The 17,166-nt window shown below is 45.6% G+C and overlaps 1 pseudogene; it reads right to left on the bottom strand.

Moving 5' to 3' along the window:
• Positions 1-16,201: 16,201 nt before the first annotated feature.
• LOC111152549 lies at positions 16,202-16,523 on the bottom strand (annotated as a pseudogene).
• Between the last annotated feature and the right edge of the window lie 643 nt (positions 16,524-17,166).

Below are 17,166 nucleotides of genomic sequence, written 5' to 3'. Positions count from 1 at the left end.
TGTATGTGCTATAGATACTTCCTCAGTCTTCATGACGCTCTTTGAGGTGGGTGTCTTTCTAGGGAACTGAGGTTTAAAGAAGTTACGTGAGTCAAACAGCACCTAGTAGAGTCAGGATTGGAATCCGCATCCATCTGAATCCCAAACTGGTACATCTCTTACTACTAAGCATGTGGACCTCCCTTTTCCTTACTGTCCTTTCTCCATCTTTCCTGATGGCCTTATGGAAACACCTACACTCACCACTCTGGGGAACAGGTTTTTACCCCACTTTCTGCAGTGCTGCGGAAGCTGGTGGAGTATGACTGTATTGTCACCTCTAGCCAAAAGCATCCAGTGTCCACAGGGCAAGCTCTATAAGCAGATTGGTTTCCTAGTGGACTCTGGAGAGCTTTGTCACATTTGTGAACCATGGAGAAGCGCAGGGAGATACTGGGTTTATTTTAGTATTCAGTGGACCTTACCAGGAAGTAACTGAGTCACACCTATTTCAGGGGAACTTAACGTTGGTCTCTAAATTTGGAACCTGTGGGAAGAAGCACACAGTCTGATATAAATAAATTGTCATCATGATCGACTAGGGTTTTTGGCTTGCTCCCTGACAAACCCACCCCGTTTTTGAAAAGTAAAATGATTTATTAATGTATGAAAGCCAGATCCCATGCTCCCCAGAAGCTGGTCTTTCTGGAACAAACCCAGTTCAATAATAATAATAATAATAATAATAATGATAATAATAATAATAATAATAATAATAAAATTGGTCTTTTCCCAGAAGATTTAACATTAGATTGGAGGATTGTTAAGTTTTGCTTTATCAATTGTTAAGCATTTATCAAGAAAGAATGTAACACTTCAAATATTTTTATAAATAATTATATGTAAAAAATTTCTCATGCATGGAGATGGAGGTCTTGTTGATTTTGGTTTCCAACTTAAACTGGGTTTTATTTATTTATTGTTTTTTAAGATTTATTTATTTTAGAGAGAGGGGTGTGTGCCAGGGGGCACACACAGAGAGAATCTCAAGCAGACTCCTCACTGAACCTGGAGCCCAACATGAGGCTGAATTTCATGACTCTGAGATCACAACCTGAGCCAAAATCAAGATTCAGATGCCCCGGGTGCCTGGGTGGCTCAGTGGGTTAAGTCTCTGCCTTCGGCTCAGGTCATGATCTCAGGGTCCTAGGATCGAGCCCCGCGTTGGGCTCTCTGCTCAGCTGGGAGCCTGCTTCCCCCTCTCTCTCTGCCTGCCTCTCTGCCTACTTGTGATCTGTCAAATAAAATAAAAATTGTTAAAAAAAAAAAGGAAAAAAAAAGATTCAGACACCCAACTGACTGAGCCACACGGGCACCCCTAAACTGGATTTTAAAGGTACTCCTAGGAGTGCATGAGGCATTGACTCTGTTCCACAGACTAGACACGTTCAGCCATGGACAGGAGTGGGGAAACTCAAGGGTCTACGCATTGTCTGGAGGTACTCTTTGAGGGGCTCAATTAGTGTTTAACGACAGAGGCCACTGGTATTTAAAATATAGGGATCATGTTGAGATGACGTATCAATTAACATAAGGCTGGAATGCTGTACCAAGAGACGTGGCAATGGTATGACTTAAAGATTAGAGTTTCTATCCTTCCTCTCTCACACACCCAGGCCAAGTGGGCTTTCCAGGCTGGAGGCAGGCTCGGGGCCATGTGATCATTCAGGGATTCATGCTCCTTCTGAGTCATTGTTCCGCAACCCCCACAAAGACTTACTGCGATCTGCCTCGTTGAAGCTGACACACTGCCAAGCCCGGCTTGCAGCCTGCAGGAACGAGAAAGGGTGTGGAGGAGCCACACTCTTCATTTCCTCTAAGACTCCTCTGGAGAAAGTCAAATGTCCATACCAGCTGCAAAGGAGGCTGGGAAATTAGTGTGGTTAGACGGCCATTGTTCTCCTGTGCAACCAGGGAGCTGAGATTTTGGTGCTTAACTAGCCATATTTGCTGGTCAGCTAGCAGCTGGATACATCTCGATGATCCAGCATGGTGGAGAGGAGGACGTGTTTGCTCTGGACCCCAACCGAAGTCCTGGGTTTGAATCCTCGCTCTGCCACTCTGAACTGAGCAGGTCACCTCATCTCTCCGAGCTTTGCCTTTTTCCATGGCTGTGCCCTCCTTACAGGGCTGTTGGGAGGATTGTAACACAGCAGGTGCTCAATGGCCTCCCTTGCAAGGAATGAAAAGCAGCTGGAGGTAGTTTGAGGAGAGGAAGACTTAGTTTACGGGGCCGATCATCCCACAAAACCCGAAGGTAGGGGGTATGGATGAACCTTGGCAGGGAAGTGGAGCTGGAAGCATCTGGAACAGGAGGGACGAGGCGGAAGTCCTCCGAGTCACCCATCCACTAGCAAATACTGCTGGTACTGACTCCACAATAAATCCTGACCATATCCATTTCTCTCCATTGCCACTTGCCCCTCAGATCCAAGCCACCCTGAAGCCTGGTGTGGATGATTGCAGCAGCCCCCGTGACCTGATTCCCTGCCTCCATCCTTGGCTCTTAAATTCATACTTGCACACAGCAGCCAGCGTGAAGTTACTAAACACTGATGAGATCATACCTCCCGTTTGAGACCTGCAGTTCTTCCCATAGCACGTAGAAAAAATTCCCAGCTCCTTACCCTGGTTTAGCAAACCCCACATGATCCAGCTCCAACCCCCTCTCTGTCTTTATCTACCATACTGTCCCTCCTTCACTTGGCTTTAGCTACATGGTCTAGCTAGGTCTAACCATGTCATCTAAAGCTCAGTCCTGCCTCAGGACCTTTGCACAAGCTGTTTTTGATGCCTGGACCATTCTCACTCCTTTCTCCTTCTCTTATTCGGATCTCAGTTTAAAATTCAGAAACATCTCTGTTATGTCTCCTACTTTAATTCCCTGCCTAGCAGTTTTACACTACGATAATTGTCTCACTGACTTTTTATTGTTGTCCAATCCCCAGGCCCCATCACTGCAATAAATGCAATCTTTATGAGTGGGGAGCTATCTGTCTTGGTCTTTGATGCATTCTTCTTGCTTAGTAATATTTATTGATTGAAATGATGAATTAAGCAAAAAAAAATACTCGCTATTATTTTTTTTAAAGATTATTTATTTATTGGAGAGAGAGAACAAGAGAGCACATGGAAGTGGGGGGAGGAACAGAGGGAAAGGGAAAGTAAACTCCATGTTGTGAGTACAGAGCCTGACACAGGGCTGGATCTCATGACCCTGAGATCATAACTTGAGCCCAAACCAAGAGTCGGATGCTTAACGACAGAGCCACCCAGGTTCCCCTATGTTTACTATGCCTGAAACTCTTTTACAATGTAACAGTATATTTTGAATTGCTTTTCATTTCAACAAATACACAACTACCATCCTGTTATCCTGTAAGCGTCTCCTGTTCCATCGCTTAGGTATCCCCTAACTGATTTCATCAACCCCTGCTCTTGGGGTATTTGTTACCTTTTTATTTTTATTTTTTAAAGATTTTATTTGACAGAGAGAGAGACACAGCGAGAGAGGGAACACAAGCAGGGGAGCAGCAGAGGGAGAGGGAGAAGCAGGCTTCCCGCCCAGCAGGGAGCCTGAAGCAGGGCCCGATCACAGGACTCTAGAATCATGACCTGAGCCGAAGGCAGACCCTTACCAACTGAGCCGCCCAGGTGCACCTCTGTTGGGGTATTTAAAGACCATCCTTACATAAGGACATCTGTGTGCATTCGTCATTATTTCCCAGAATGCATTTGTGCAGGTGTCATGATGGAAGATATGCAGGTTTCTGAGGTTAAGTAGAGAAAAACTGACTTCTAGAAAAATGGCCATTGTTTGTATTCCTTCTATGGGATCGGCTTCCTCGGACCCTAGGACACAGGATCGACTGTAACATTATTTTGCCAATTGGATACACTAGACATACATGCACTGTATCACTCACTGAATCTCACTGTTTCAGTTCACATTTTTTTTTATTTTTTTTATTTTTTTTATTTTTTATTTTTTTTTTTTTAAAGATTTTATTTATTTATTTGAGAGAGACAGTGAGAGAGAGCATTAGCGAGGAGAAGGTCAGAGAGAGAAGCAGACTCCCCGTGGAGCTGGGAGCCCGATGCGGGACTCGATCCCAGGACTCCAGGATCATGACCTGAGCCGAAGACAGTCGTCCAACCAACTGAGCCACCCAGGCGTCCCTCAGTTCTCATTTTTAAAAAGTTACCAGTCGTGTTCAATATTTTACATCTATTTATCAGCCCTTCATATTTCTGTCTTTTGTCTTTTCCTGGTGGCCTGTTCACCAGCGTGTCCCTTTTCAGAATGAGCTTCATCTGCAAGTGCTGTTTCTTTCTTTCTTTTTTTTTTTTTAAGATTTTATTTATTTATTTGACAGAGAGAGAGAGAGAGAGAGATCACAAGCAGGCAGAGAGAGGAGGAAGCAGGCTCACTGCTGAGCAGAGAGCCCCAATGCGGGGCTTGATCCCAATACCCTGAGATCATGACCTGAGCCGAAGGCAGAGGCTTAACCCACTGAGCCATCCAGGCGCCCCACAAGTGCTGTTTCTTGATGATCTTTTTCCTCATGTGTCCTCAGAGGCACACGTTCAGGTGGGAGAACATTTGCAAGGAGGAGGGAAATTGATTCCGGCCTGGCCCGCCAAGCTCCCTAGAGGCCCTGTCCTTCCTCCCATTAGAATATAAATTGGCCATTGCTGATGCTGCTGGAAGCAATGCCGGAATGGTGCATTTGCAAAGAAAAGCCAACAGTGACTAAGAGGCCAGGATTATATAACCCGGGTCAGGGGTGTGTCCCCCCTTGGGAATGACACAGGGCCCTCCCTCCTGGCGCAAAGCTGTGGCATCAGCATCTTCATCGGAATGAAGGCTTCCGTTTCTCCATTCTGCAGGTCTGTGCAGAGCCGCGTACACAGCGATCCGATGGGCATCCAGCGCAGACTACGTGGTGTCTAGAGATGCCTTACTGGGTCTTTGTGGGGCATTTGGAGCGACGGACTCCGGAACTGGCCATACCGCAGAGCAGGCTTCCCTTTGGGTCAGGCCTCTGTCACCCCTGAAGTCAAAGATTCAGACTTAAACTGACCAGGGAAACCCATCCTTAAGGGGTAAATAACAGCCACGACATTTGGTCATCCGTCTTTCATGCCTCTGCTCTTTCTCCAGGGAGGGGATGGCTTTCAGAAAAGCCGATATGCTCTTACATACGTTTCCCAGAGTAGCTCCCAGCAGAACATCGGGGCCCTCGAACCCACTGCTCTTTGCTGAGCGATGATGGAGATGTCACCTGGGTCCCTGCACACAGCAGAGGGAGGGGACTGGTACCCCAAACCAGGGCTTCTGGAACAGTGGTTGGCTTTTCAGAAAGCTTGAGGTTCATTGTCAAATGCTGGGCTCTTCCGAACTCGGGAGGGTTTCTCTTTCTGTATGTGTGTACTTGCGTATCTATATTTGTGCCCGAGTTCAAGTGCGTTTTCTTAGAAAGTGCTAGCAGAAAGTAGTTCTTTTAAAAATATCCTTTCTTGGGACGCCTGGGTGGCTCAGTTGGTTAAGCAGCTGCCTTCGGCTCAGGTCATGATCCCAGTGTCCTGGGATCGAGTCCCACATCGGGCTCCTTGCTCATCAGGGAGCCTGCTTCTCCCTCTGCCTCTGCCTGCCATTCTGTCTGCCTGTGCTTGCTCTCTCTCCCTCCCTCTCTCTGGCTCTCTGCTCAGCAGGGAGCCTGCTTAAAAATATCCTTTCTTTCCTAGGGGTGCCTGGGTGGCTCAGTGGGTTAAGCCTCTGCTTTCGGCTCAGGCCATGATCTCAGCGTCCTGGGATCGAGTCCTGCATCTGGCTCTCTGCTCAGCAGGGAGCCTGCTTCCCCCCCTCTCTCTGCCTGCCTCTCTGCCTACTTGTGATATCTCTCTGTCAAATAAATAAATAAAAAACCTTAAAAAAAATCCTTTCTTAACACAACAAAGAGCAACAAAGAGCTAGCAAATGCATATGTATTTCTCCATTTTTTCCCCCTGAAAATCTGTGAACTCCCCAAGTCATTGACTCTACGGATTTCAGGGAGAGGCTCTCCATGTAATTATGCCTGCGACATTCTGTGTTAACGGGAGGCTTGGGGGACTTCTTGCATTAAGCCTCAAAAGAGTGACACCACCTCATTCCTGTTGCCGAGAAGGCCTTTTCCTTACCCAGGGTGGGAACTGGGGCACCTCTACCATCACTCTGCGGAGGGGGCAGTGATGCCAAATTCAGGTGGGCCCCTGGGCTGGCACAGCTGTGGGAGGTGGCACGGGGTGTGTGGTGGGGGTGTGAGGTCCTTGGATCACAGGCCCGAGAAGATTCTGGAAGGAAAACTGAGGAAGCAAAGTAAGAGCAGTGTCTTCTCGATGACTCTCTCCCTTTCCTTCCCTACCTCCCAGCTTCCTCAGATGGCTTCACTTTAGGAATCTCAGGGCCTCCAGGGAAATTATATGCAGCGGAAGTTAACTTGCCTGTTTTTAAATAACCAGGGTCTGGACATCGGATTTTTAATTTTAGAAAACTCCAAAAATAAGGCATAAAGACAAATATAAGTAAATCGAAGCTTCCCAATTTTTCCCATTGTTGGAAAAGCACGATAAAGCTTTTGGAAGCCAGAGCTGGAAAACAGAATCAGTTAAATGGTTGCAGAACGATAGCAGGCAGGGGTCCCCTTGTTGCCCTCTGTGTCATCATCTTTGCTAATTCTCAGTACAGGAGACTTCAGGGGTATTATTATAAGATAAGAGCCCAGTGTCGAATTCCTGGGAGAACAATTCCCTCTGGTCTGCAGTAAGATCTTGGATCTGACCTACGGCTTCCGTGTCACAAAGACTCAGTGATTGCAATAGAGCAGGCCAAGCTTTTCCTTCCCCCTCCCCCTCCTTCCCAAAGAGAACCTCAATTTCTTTGCAGTTATATTTATGCAGCCATTTTATGAGATGCCAGAGGCAAGCCTGGACTCCATAGTCACTGTGTTTCGGCCAAGTCCAGTGCATGCTGTATTATACGTGGACAGGCACAACCTGGTGCTTTGGGATGCTGAATCAGTCCTGTGGAGATCCCATGATTTGCTCTTCTGCCTGTCTTGGTGGCTTAGCTTGTTTTCCTACTACAGAGGTGGGGGTAGTGGTAGCGGTGGAGTGAGGGAGTTGTCCTTTCGGAGAAAAACAGGAGAGCTTAGGAAATGTAATTCTACCATCTTTATAAAGGCAGCAAAGGAGATCTCACAGCAGGTGTGGGAAAAAGCCCCTGGGGTGCAGAGCTGGCAATATTTTCCCCAGAGGGCTGAGTGGGGCACGGAGGGGGTCCAGGCACAGCTCCGAGGGGATCGGCCCTGGGGCAGGTGGGCTTCTGCAAGGGGTAGTCTGGGGAGGGGGATTCTCAAGTTCAGCAGGAAGGTCTACAGCCACCTGTTACCAACAGAGGAACTGGTGGGAAAGCCTGGGGGCAGGCGGAAGGGCAGGGAGTCTCCCAGGGCAGCAGGTGGAAGGTCGCCTTCATTGAAAGAATATCTGGGGACCCCAAGGGTGGGGGCTTCACAGCAGTGGAGACCCCTTGTCCCCAGGGAGACGAACTAGCCAGAAGTCACGGCCACTTCTAGATGATTAAACATTCTATACGCTCTTAGACCAGTTTGAGAGATTTTCTTATCTCCCTGAAAAGTAGTCATAATGGAAAAATCTAAAATTACATTTTGTAAACAGATCTGTGAAATTACAACCCAATCTACATATAACTGAAAAATAACACTTAGGTGTGTGAGGGGAGTCATGTGCTCCTGGAAATGCTTGGTGTGCATGTGGATTGTTGGGTCCTCTGTGGCGGTCCGCAGATGCCTGGGGTCCTCAGCCTACCGGGGGAACCAGTAAACTAGAAGTTCAAAAAATCAGGTCCCTCCCCTGCGAAGTTTAGTGGAGGAAATTGAGGAGCTTACAAATCCATGTCTTCAGCCCAGGTTCAGTCCTGATTTTGAACACTCGTATCCAAATGCTCTGAGCCACCTCAACACTGCCAGATCAAATTCTATTCTGGATTTCTCTGTCTTCCTCAGCAGGAAGTCTCTTCCCCATGTCTCACTGGTTGCCATAGGGCCTATTTTATTTCCTAAAGCCTTTCTGGAATCCTCCAAGCCCACCCCTCTCTGTCCATTGGCTTCCAAGGCCCAGCTCAGGTCCCCAGTGGCTGTCACCAAGGACTATGGGAACCCCTTCCAATAACAACCCTTTGGAAGTGCCCATTTTGCCACCTCACTCCCGTGCTTAACACCCCACCCCATGAAAAAATGCTCAGCATCAGTCATCATTAGGGAAATGCACATCGGAATCGGGAGACACCACTCCACACCTATCAGGATGGTCAACATAAAACCAGGGACATCACCAAATGCTGGTGAGGACGCACCGGAGCTACATCACTCATACATTGTGGGTGGGAATGTAGAATGGACCAGAGCTGACAAACACATTCTGGAAAACCCTCTGGAAAACCGTTGGGCAATTGCTTAAAAAAAAACCAAACATGCAACTACTAGAGACCCCAGCAAGGGCATTTCTGAGCACTTACCCCAGAGGAATAAAAACTCATGTTCACCCAGAGCCCTATCCTCAAATGTTCAGAGCAGCTTTATTCGTAATAGTCCCAAACTGTCCTTCCATAGGCCAGATGTCCTTTAATAATAGGTGGTTAAGCAAACTGGGACACATCCATGCCACGGAGCGGTACCCAAGAACGAGACGGAGCCCAGTACTGAGACCTGTATCTGATTGGACGCATCTCCAGGAAATGATGCTGGGTGCAGAAGATCAAACCAAGAAGGTCTGTATGAGTGAGATGAAGGTATGATTCCATTCACATACCATTCTTGAAATGATACCATTTTGTAAATGGAGGACAGGGGTTTGGGATGGGGAGCAGGGTTGGAGGGGTGTGGATGTGATTATAAAAGAGCAGCATGAAGGATCCCTGTGGTGGGACTGTCCTAGCTTGACTGTAATGGTGGATACCCAAACCCATACGGGCAATAAAATTGCATACACACACACACACACACACACACACACACACACACACACACACACGTACAAGTAGAATGGGGGAGTCAGAATACATTAATTGTACTAGTGTAAATATCCTGGCTGTGATATTGTACCAGAGTCTTACAAAGAATTACCAGGGGACAAACTTTACAATAGGTAAAGTATAAGATTTTTTTTCCTTTTTTTTTTTTTTTTAAGATTAAAAAAAATTTTTTTTTTAAGTAATCTCTATATCCAGCTTGGGGCTTGAACTCACAACCGAGATCAGGAGTTGCGTGCTCTACTGACTGGAGCCAGCCAGACACCACAGAAAATTTTCCATATTATTACAACCGTGAATCTATAATGAGCTCAATTAAAAAAACTGTTAAAATGTGAAAATGTGTTTGTGTTAAAATGTATTTAGGTGGTGAAACATACATAACAGGAAATTGACCATTGTAGCCGTTCTTAAGTGGGTACTTCTGGGCATTTAGCACATTCACATTGTTATGCAATTATCACTACCGTCCGTCTCCAGAACTTCTGCACCTTCCCAGCTTACTCTCTGTACCCATTAAAAGCTAACTTCCCATTCTCCCTTTCCCTATACATTTGAAAGAAACACTAAACCCTCCAGAGCATCCATCATCCTCAGGCACGACCTTTCTCAGTGACCTAGAGCTGCCCTTGCTCCTCAGGCTCATCTGCCCACGGTCTCCTGCACCCTGTCTTGCTTCATCTCATCCTTGTCGGGATACCTCCTCTCCACCTTGCAGATTCTATTTCAGGGTCCTTCTGAGGTCTGGGAGGAGGCCAATGTGTTTGCACAGTCATAACTTTTTGTCAATTTGCAAAAATAAAATATTTTCATTGCAATCAGGAGCCACCTTGGGCATGTCCCGTCCTTGTCCCCCACTGCCCCTGCCATACCTAAAGTTGTTGACTACTTCCTATGTTTTATCTGTTACATGTTTTCTTTTCAGGTTGGCTAAGCTTGGATTTTTTTCCTTAAGGAATTTAAGTGTCATGAGAATGTCTGCCCATGATGAAGCTGTTCAAGCCTTGCAGTGTAGGATGTGTTGAGAGCTCCAAAATATATTTTCGAAGACTTGGAAGAGGAGATTGAACATAAATGAGAAGCATTCAAAGCTTACACAAAAAAGTTGATAAACCTTCAATATGCATTTTTCTTAGAATTTGGAAGGATGCTTTGGAACATGTCAATAAAAGAAGTGAGAAAACACAGACTCCTAATTTGGATGAAAATGAACCTATTGTGTCATCTTTTAAATTTATTAAAGAACTGAGAGCAGCATAAGTGTACAGAAATTGGATTCCCATGTTGTATGCCCAAAGTGAATGTAACATGTGGTCAACTCTACTCCAGTGAACTAATGTAAAATATTAATGTGAAACCAAACAAAAAAGAGCTGAGAGCAAATTAACGGATTATATACAAAATGTGATTTAAAAAACCATGAAATCGATAGAAATCATTCTGACGTTAAAGAATTGTGAAAAATTTTTTAAAGATATGTCAAAGGTAGAAATTCATTAAGAGAAAGATATTCTCTTTCTAATGGAAGTGATGACTAAGCCCTCAGATTTTTTTGATAACTAGATTAGTTAACTGAAAGGAGTCAAACATTTGTACACATTGGGAAAAGATTGAAGTTTCTTGCTGATTTGCCCACAAACATGGATATCAACAATCTAATTTAAACTTAAAACACATACTATAATGAGGACATCGACAGCAAAGTGGTTGATGAGTTTCATCAATTCAGAGAATTTGAGGACAGCAAGATGAGTCACCGCCCAAGAAAACTCGGAATATCCTGAAATCTCACAGCTCATATATAAACCTTCAGAGGTTTTTCTCAGTTTTGACAACAATCCCGAAATTTACACAGCCGCCCCAGAAATTAGCGGGAAGTGCAAAGAATTTGTTCTAAACTGTTAAGAATAAAAATAAAATTTCTATCCACCATGGGAGAGGAAGGACAACATTATCCATTTTCTCTGTAAAAAATATTGCATTGTTATAGGACGGGGCAATTGAAGAGTGGGCAGGACAAATATATAGGGATAAAAGTAGAGGTGAATCAGGCAGATCGTGAATGAAATTATTGTGTCTCTTTCTTTTTTTTTTTCCATCGTGTAATGTTTGCAATATTTGATCAACTTTTTAAAATGTGCAGTGTGGTGTTTTCTTGTGCTAAGTGAATATTCATTTTGGCACCTAATTTTGTGTACATAGATTTGTATCTGAAAGACACTCCCCAGATGACATGCGCCTCAGGTCCCACAAAATCTGGATCTATGCGCGCCGTGCTTCTCTGCTCACCTGTCTTAGCTGCGTAACTGCCAGGCACGTTCTAAGACCCTTGTCTCATATTGTCCTTCCTAACAGTAAAAAAGCAAACCCTGAAAACCTTTGCATGTGCTTTTATTTTCCCTATTGTAAACAGTATCATATGATGGACAAGGACACATACCCAGGCCCCTGCTGGCTGGGTTTGAATTCCAGTAACTGGCCTGGTAGCTTTGTGACCTCAGGCAAATCCCTTATGCTCTACAACTCAATACTTTCTTCTGGAAAACCGGGATAATAGTTACATACTTAAAATATCATTGTGATGGTAGTGATTTTAAAAAGTCTTGCATGTGTTTCCAGTATCTAGCAAGGTATCTGTCAGAAAGCCTGGTATGCAGTAGGTGCTCTATAAAGGTCAGGTTAATTTGAATGTGTGGACTGGTTGCAGTGTGGCTGAGGCCCATGGCTTCATAGGGTGTGACATTTTGTAAATGCACCTCTTTAGTCCTGGATTTTGTGAATATGAAACAGTGTTTAGCAAATTGAGATCTTCCAAGTTCCAAAATCCTGAGTTAGTAAACATAAAATAATATGTGATTTTATCACCTACTAGAGTGAACATTCAGGGAAGCTCGATTTCAGTTCTCTTGACAATTTCTTGGTTTTTGCTCTTGACTCTGATTCTTCAAATATTTTCTCTAAGCAAGCAGGATATAAATAGAAACAACATCCCAACTCCAGACTTTGTGATTACAAGCTCATAGTAATCTTATTATTAATAGTTGCCCATCTTTAACATCCTTATTTTCCTCCCCTTTAGGAGTATCCATAATAACTTGTATTTTTATAAATCTCTAGATTGGGGAGGTATGTGTTTGTGGTAGGTCATTTTGCATGTTCACTTGGCTAGGTTATGGTGCCCAGTTTGCCCAAACACTAGTCCAGGGTATTTTTAAGACACGATTAACATTTGCAGTCAGTTGACTTTATTTATTTACTTTTTTTGAGTCAGTTGACTTTAAAGAAAGTGCCTTCCATGATGTGGGTGGGCCTTATCCAACCAGTTGAAGGCCACTGAGAGGAAAGACGGGTTTAGTGATAAGAAGGCGTTCTGCCTCCACACTGAAATGTAGAAACCCTGCTTCAGTTTCCAGCCTGCTGGCCTCCCCAGCAAATTTTTTGCTAGCCCCCATAATCATGTGAGCCAATTTCTTAAAATAAATCTGCTTGTATATATCCGGTTCCATTTCTCTGGAGGCCGTGACTAATACAGCACTCAAACAGGTCACCTCAAGACATAGGAGGAGCGTGCATTCATTCTTCGGTTCATCTACGCAGTAGTAACTTCTATGCACACAACATTCTGGAGGGCATTGGACATGATTTGTGAACTATCACAGGAAGCACGACGGGCTCATACTGTACGCTTCCCTGAAAATGCCCCGTAGAATCTGATTAAGCAACAAGGAAATCGGTATTACAGGAGCTGGGAGACTTACCCTAGGTTTGGTTAAAGGCCCCCTTTCTAGGAACTCCAGAGTCTACACTCGTCCCAGTTAGAAGATGAGACTTTCAGCAGAATGTCCCAAAAATGAGATACTGACCCATGCTGCAGCAGCAGAGATGGACCTCAAGGTCATTACGCTAAGTGAAATAAGCCAGTTGCAACAAGACAAATACTGTATAATTCCACTTCTCTGAGGTGCCTGGAGTAGTCCGATCCACAGAGGCAGGAAGGATGGTGGTTGCCAGGGGTTGGGGGAGGGGAGAATGGGGAGCAGTTTGGGATGATGAGAAAGTTCTGGAGACGGATGGTGGTGAAGGTTGCACGACAGTGTGAATGCACTTAATGTCACTGAACTATATGCTTTGAAATGGTTGACATTGGTAAATTTGGTAAAAATGGTACATTTTATATTACATGTCTTTTATTACCACCCTCCCTTTCCCGCCAAAGCTGTACAGGCTTTTCGAGGGCAAGGAGTCTGGGAACTTGATCCTGAGGCTACCTCACCATTCTGAAAGCACCTGTGCCATTCTTTGGCTCCTAGCTTAGTCTGCACCTGTCTCCATAACATCCCCATCTCAAGCCATTCATTTAGACAGGAATGTGGTCACAACCAGGACAAACCCATCGGTGCCTGGAAGGACAAAATGGTAGTAGCACTGGGAAGCAGAACAAGGTAAGCCAGGAGAGCCGGTGGAAGGCCTTCCTTAAAGCCACCCACTTGTCCCACTGGGGATGGGACAAGCATCTCCAGATCTGGCCTCCCCATCCTCTCCACCAGTCATCTTGGAGCATGAGGATAGCAGTGCCTGGGGGACGTAAATGCCAGACCCGTCTGGGTTTCTGAGACCACCCCCCCACCCCCATCCGTAAGGGTGAGGTCCAGCCTTCTCTCCGTCACCGAGCTGCCACCTCAGACATCAGTCGGAACAACCATTCCCAGGGCACCTCATTCTCACCTTGGAGGGCCAGGGGAAACTGAAGCCCGCAGCCTTCCCCCTGAGAGACAGAGTGTGGCGGCTGTGGGAGATGGGAGGTCAGGAAGGAAACATAAGGCAGATTCCCTGGGACCTGCTGTCCTCTCAGCAGCCATCTGCTGCTGGCTGGGGCCGGAGCCACATTTTCCTGCAGACTTCTCACTTCTCCCAACGAGAAATGTTGCCCTTGAATCAAGACAGTGGTTAAATACCTCTAAATAATTAATTGTTCTCTTGAATTGGTGTTCTCTGCCTGCTTATGCTTTTCTGGCTGCTTTTGCTTGTCTTTCCCCCTTTTTGATTCAAAGATGGGATTAATAATTTATGAGCAGATGTGTGGTGCCATGCACTCACGCTCACACGCACGGGGGCAGGGGCCCCTCCTTCCCCCTGCATGTCGGAATCGATAGGAGGGAAGTCAGATCCTCCAACATCAGACTCTTTCCTGCTCTTCTTGGAACAGAAATGAGGGTCAAGTCTATGTATAGGTTTGGCCTGGTTCAAGCTCAAGAGCTTTTTATTCTGTTCAACAATGTTGACAGGCGCTGGGTCCCAACAGACCTTAAATAGAGCAATAATACATTCTGTGACAAAGAGCACCGAGGGGGAGAAATTAGGAAATGGAAAATGAATGTTATTTTTTTATTCAGCCAGGACTTCAAAATGGGGGTGGGTAAGGGAATCTAATAAGGAGGTAGAGTTGCTGGAGGGAAGACTCTGGAACATTTGCAGTCCCCGTTACTGAAGTAGGTGGCCCCCGAGAAATGGGGAGCAAAGCAGGATTGGACCAGGCACAGGGGATCGCTGGTGAATGTTTTAGGTGGGCCGATAAGAGACATCCCAAGGAAAACTGGAATGGAACCATGTGTGGAGACAGATGACGTCTGTGGGGACAGATGAAAAAGTGATCAACAAGTTTGCTCTGAGAAGGAGAATGGGGATGGGGAACAGGACCGGCAGGACAGTCTCTGTTAACTAGACTTTCAGAGCCTTGAATATCAGCAGCACTTGTGTGTGTTACTTTCCTACAAAAACCACGACAGATAAATAAAGACACTAGGGCACGAATCGGGGGCAGATTTAAAGAGGCTTCTTTGTGGTGAACAAAGAGAAGTCAGAAACGCACAGATGGTGAGAGTACCTGTTTTCTGGTCCGTAAATATTATGACAAAATAAATCTTATAAAGATGTAAAGGAGAGTTCCGCGAGGCGGCACCATACCCTGTGACTTTATGTGTCCGTCAGAGATGGCAGATTATCGGCCACTTCACGTGGTCAGACCCAGGATATCTCCATCTTGGCACTGCGGATATTTTGATACTATTTTGCTGAGCTGTGGGGCTGACCTACGTGTTCTAGGATGTTGAGTGGCAGCCCTGACCTTGACTCACCAGAAGAGCATTAAATCAAGGGTGGGGCTTGGGCCCTCCTAATTTGGGTGCCCCGTTGAGCTGTGTGATGTAGACACCCATGAGGCTAACTCTGGTCTCCAGACATTGCCAAATGTGAGAACCACTGTTTTTTTTTTTTTTTTTTTTTTTTTTTAAGATTTTATTTATTTATTTATTTATTTGACAGACAGGGATCACAAGCAGGCAGAGAGGCAGGCAGAGAGAGAGAAGAGGGAAGCAGACTCCCCGCCGAGCAGAGAGCCCGATGTGGGGCTCGATCCCCGGACCCTGAGATCATGACCTGAGCTGAAGGCAGAGGCTTTAACCCACTGAGCCACCCAGGCACCCCAGAACCACTGGTTTAATCTAATAAACTTCGGTCTACTTAGACACGTACCCAGAGTCACAGAGAAAGTCCATCTTTTGTGGTTTTTTTGACAGAAAGGACACATTTATTATAAAATAATGTTTGTTTCATGATGAGGGTAGAAAAATAACATTAGGGGCTACTAAAAAGGCTCTGGAGCTCGGTCTCTGAGGACTGAGGTGAGAGGCTTTTGCTTTACTCCGGGAGCAGAGCATCCCGAGGCTTGCTGAGCTCACGGAACAGGTGTGCACAGCATGCACAGGGAGTAAGCTGTTCCGGTCGTGCTGGAAGCCCAAGGTGCTTACACGGTCCGGACAAGCTGCTCTGGCCACAACGACCCAAGAGAACTTGAGGGCCCGAGGGAACTGCTTTTGAGAAGGGCCAGGATGGGACAACCTTGTTCCTCCTAACACTGGATGTGGAACAGTCTCTCAGGCTGAAGGCTGATGGTCCTGGTTCAGAAGATGATGCCCAGTGGCCTTCTGCTCAGTTTGTTGCCCAAATGTCTGTGCCAAAGAAGAGTGGAAACTTTCCCAGGACAACCTGACCCACCAGTTCTCACTGGTGTGGTTAAAGAGCGGAAATATCTGTGGTCTCATCCTGTGGAGGGCTGCTGAATGAAATGTTTGTACTCCCAATCTGGTCCATACTGGAGAAAGCTGTCAGGGTGAACACCTCAGGCAGCAGCTCTGAGCCACAGAAGAAGAGCGAGATGCTGTTCATGATGGCTTCCGGCAGAGCACATAGGTCTGTGGCAGATAATAGGAGGCCACCGTGACAGATGGGAAGGTCAAGGCCATGCTAACACCAAGTGACATCTTTTGTTGGCAGAGGTTTCCCTTTGTACCAAAAAATAGTTGAACTCCTTCAACTCAAGGTAAAGGAGAAACATCACCATGTCTAGGACTAGACATGTTGGATATGGTAACAAGAGAGCTTTCTACAGAAATATGAAGAGTTCCAACAGGAAACAGGTAACATAGTACCACCTGTTCAGAAAGTACAGGATTTCCAGTGGTGGGAGTGAATGCTAGCCATGTCCTTCTGGAAACCATCTTCAGTCTCCATGGAAACTGTGTAGGCCACACAGTCGCTCCAAGAACTTCTTTAATTTTTTTTTTTAAAGCATAAATTTGGATGAAGTCCTAAGAAATGCTACAGCAGAACATCTAGAAATTTGGCTGGCAGCCAAATCTGGCCTGCCATCTGTTTTTGTAAATAAAGTTTTATTGAAACACAGCCATGTTCATTTGTTTACATACAGTCTGTGGCCACGTTCCCCTAAGACAGCAGTGTTGAGAAGTCCCAACCGAGACCATATGGGCTGCAAAGACTAAAGTATTTGTTATTTGTCCTTTTACAGAAAGTTTGCTGACCCTCCTCTAGATGATTGAGTTTTCAACCTGTGATGGTGGTGGTGGTAGAAAAGATAGAATTAGCTAGAAGCCTGTGGGTGTGTGGTCCTCTGGCCCCTATTGTCCACACCAGCTACAGCAGTTAGGGTTCTTATTGCAAAGATAGTAGAGAATTACTCC

This window comes from Enhydra lutris, unplaced genomic scaffold (assembly GCF_002288905.1).
Source record: "Enhydra lutris kenyoni isolate GAN:26980312 unplaced genomic scaffold, ASM228890v2 scaffoldscaffold29, whole genome shotgun sequence".
Lineage (NCBI taxonomy): Eukaryota > Metazoa > Chordata > Mammalia > Carnivora > Mustelidae > Enhydra > Enhydra lutris.
This window is presented reverse-complemented; position numbering and strand designations above follow the sequence as displayed.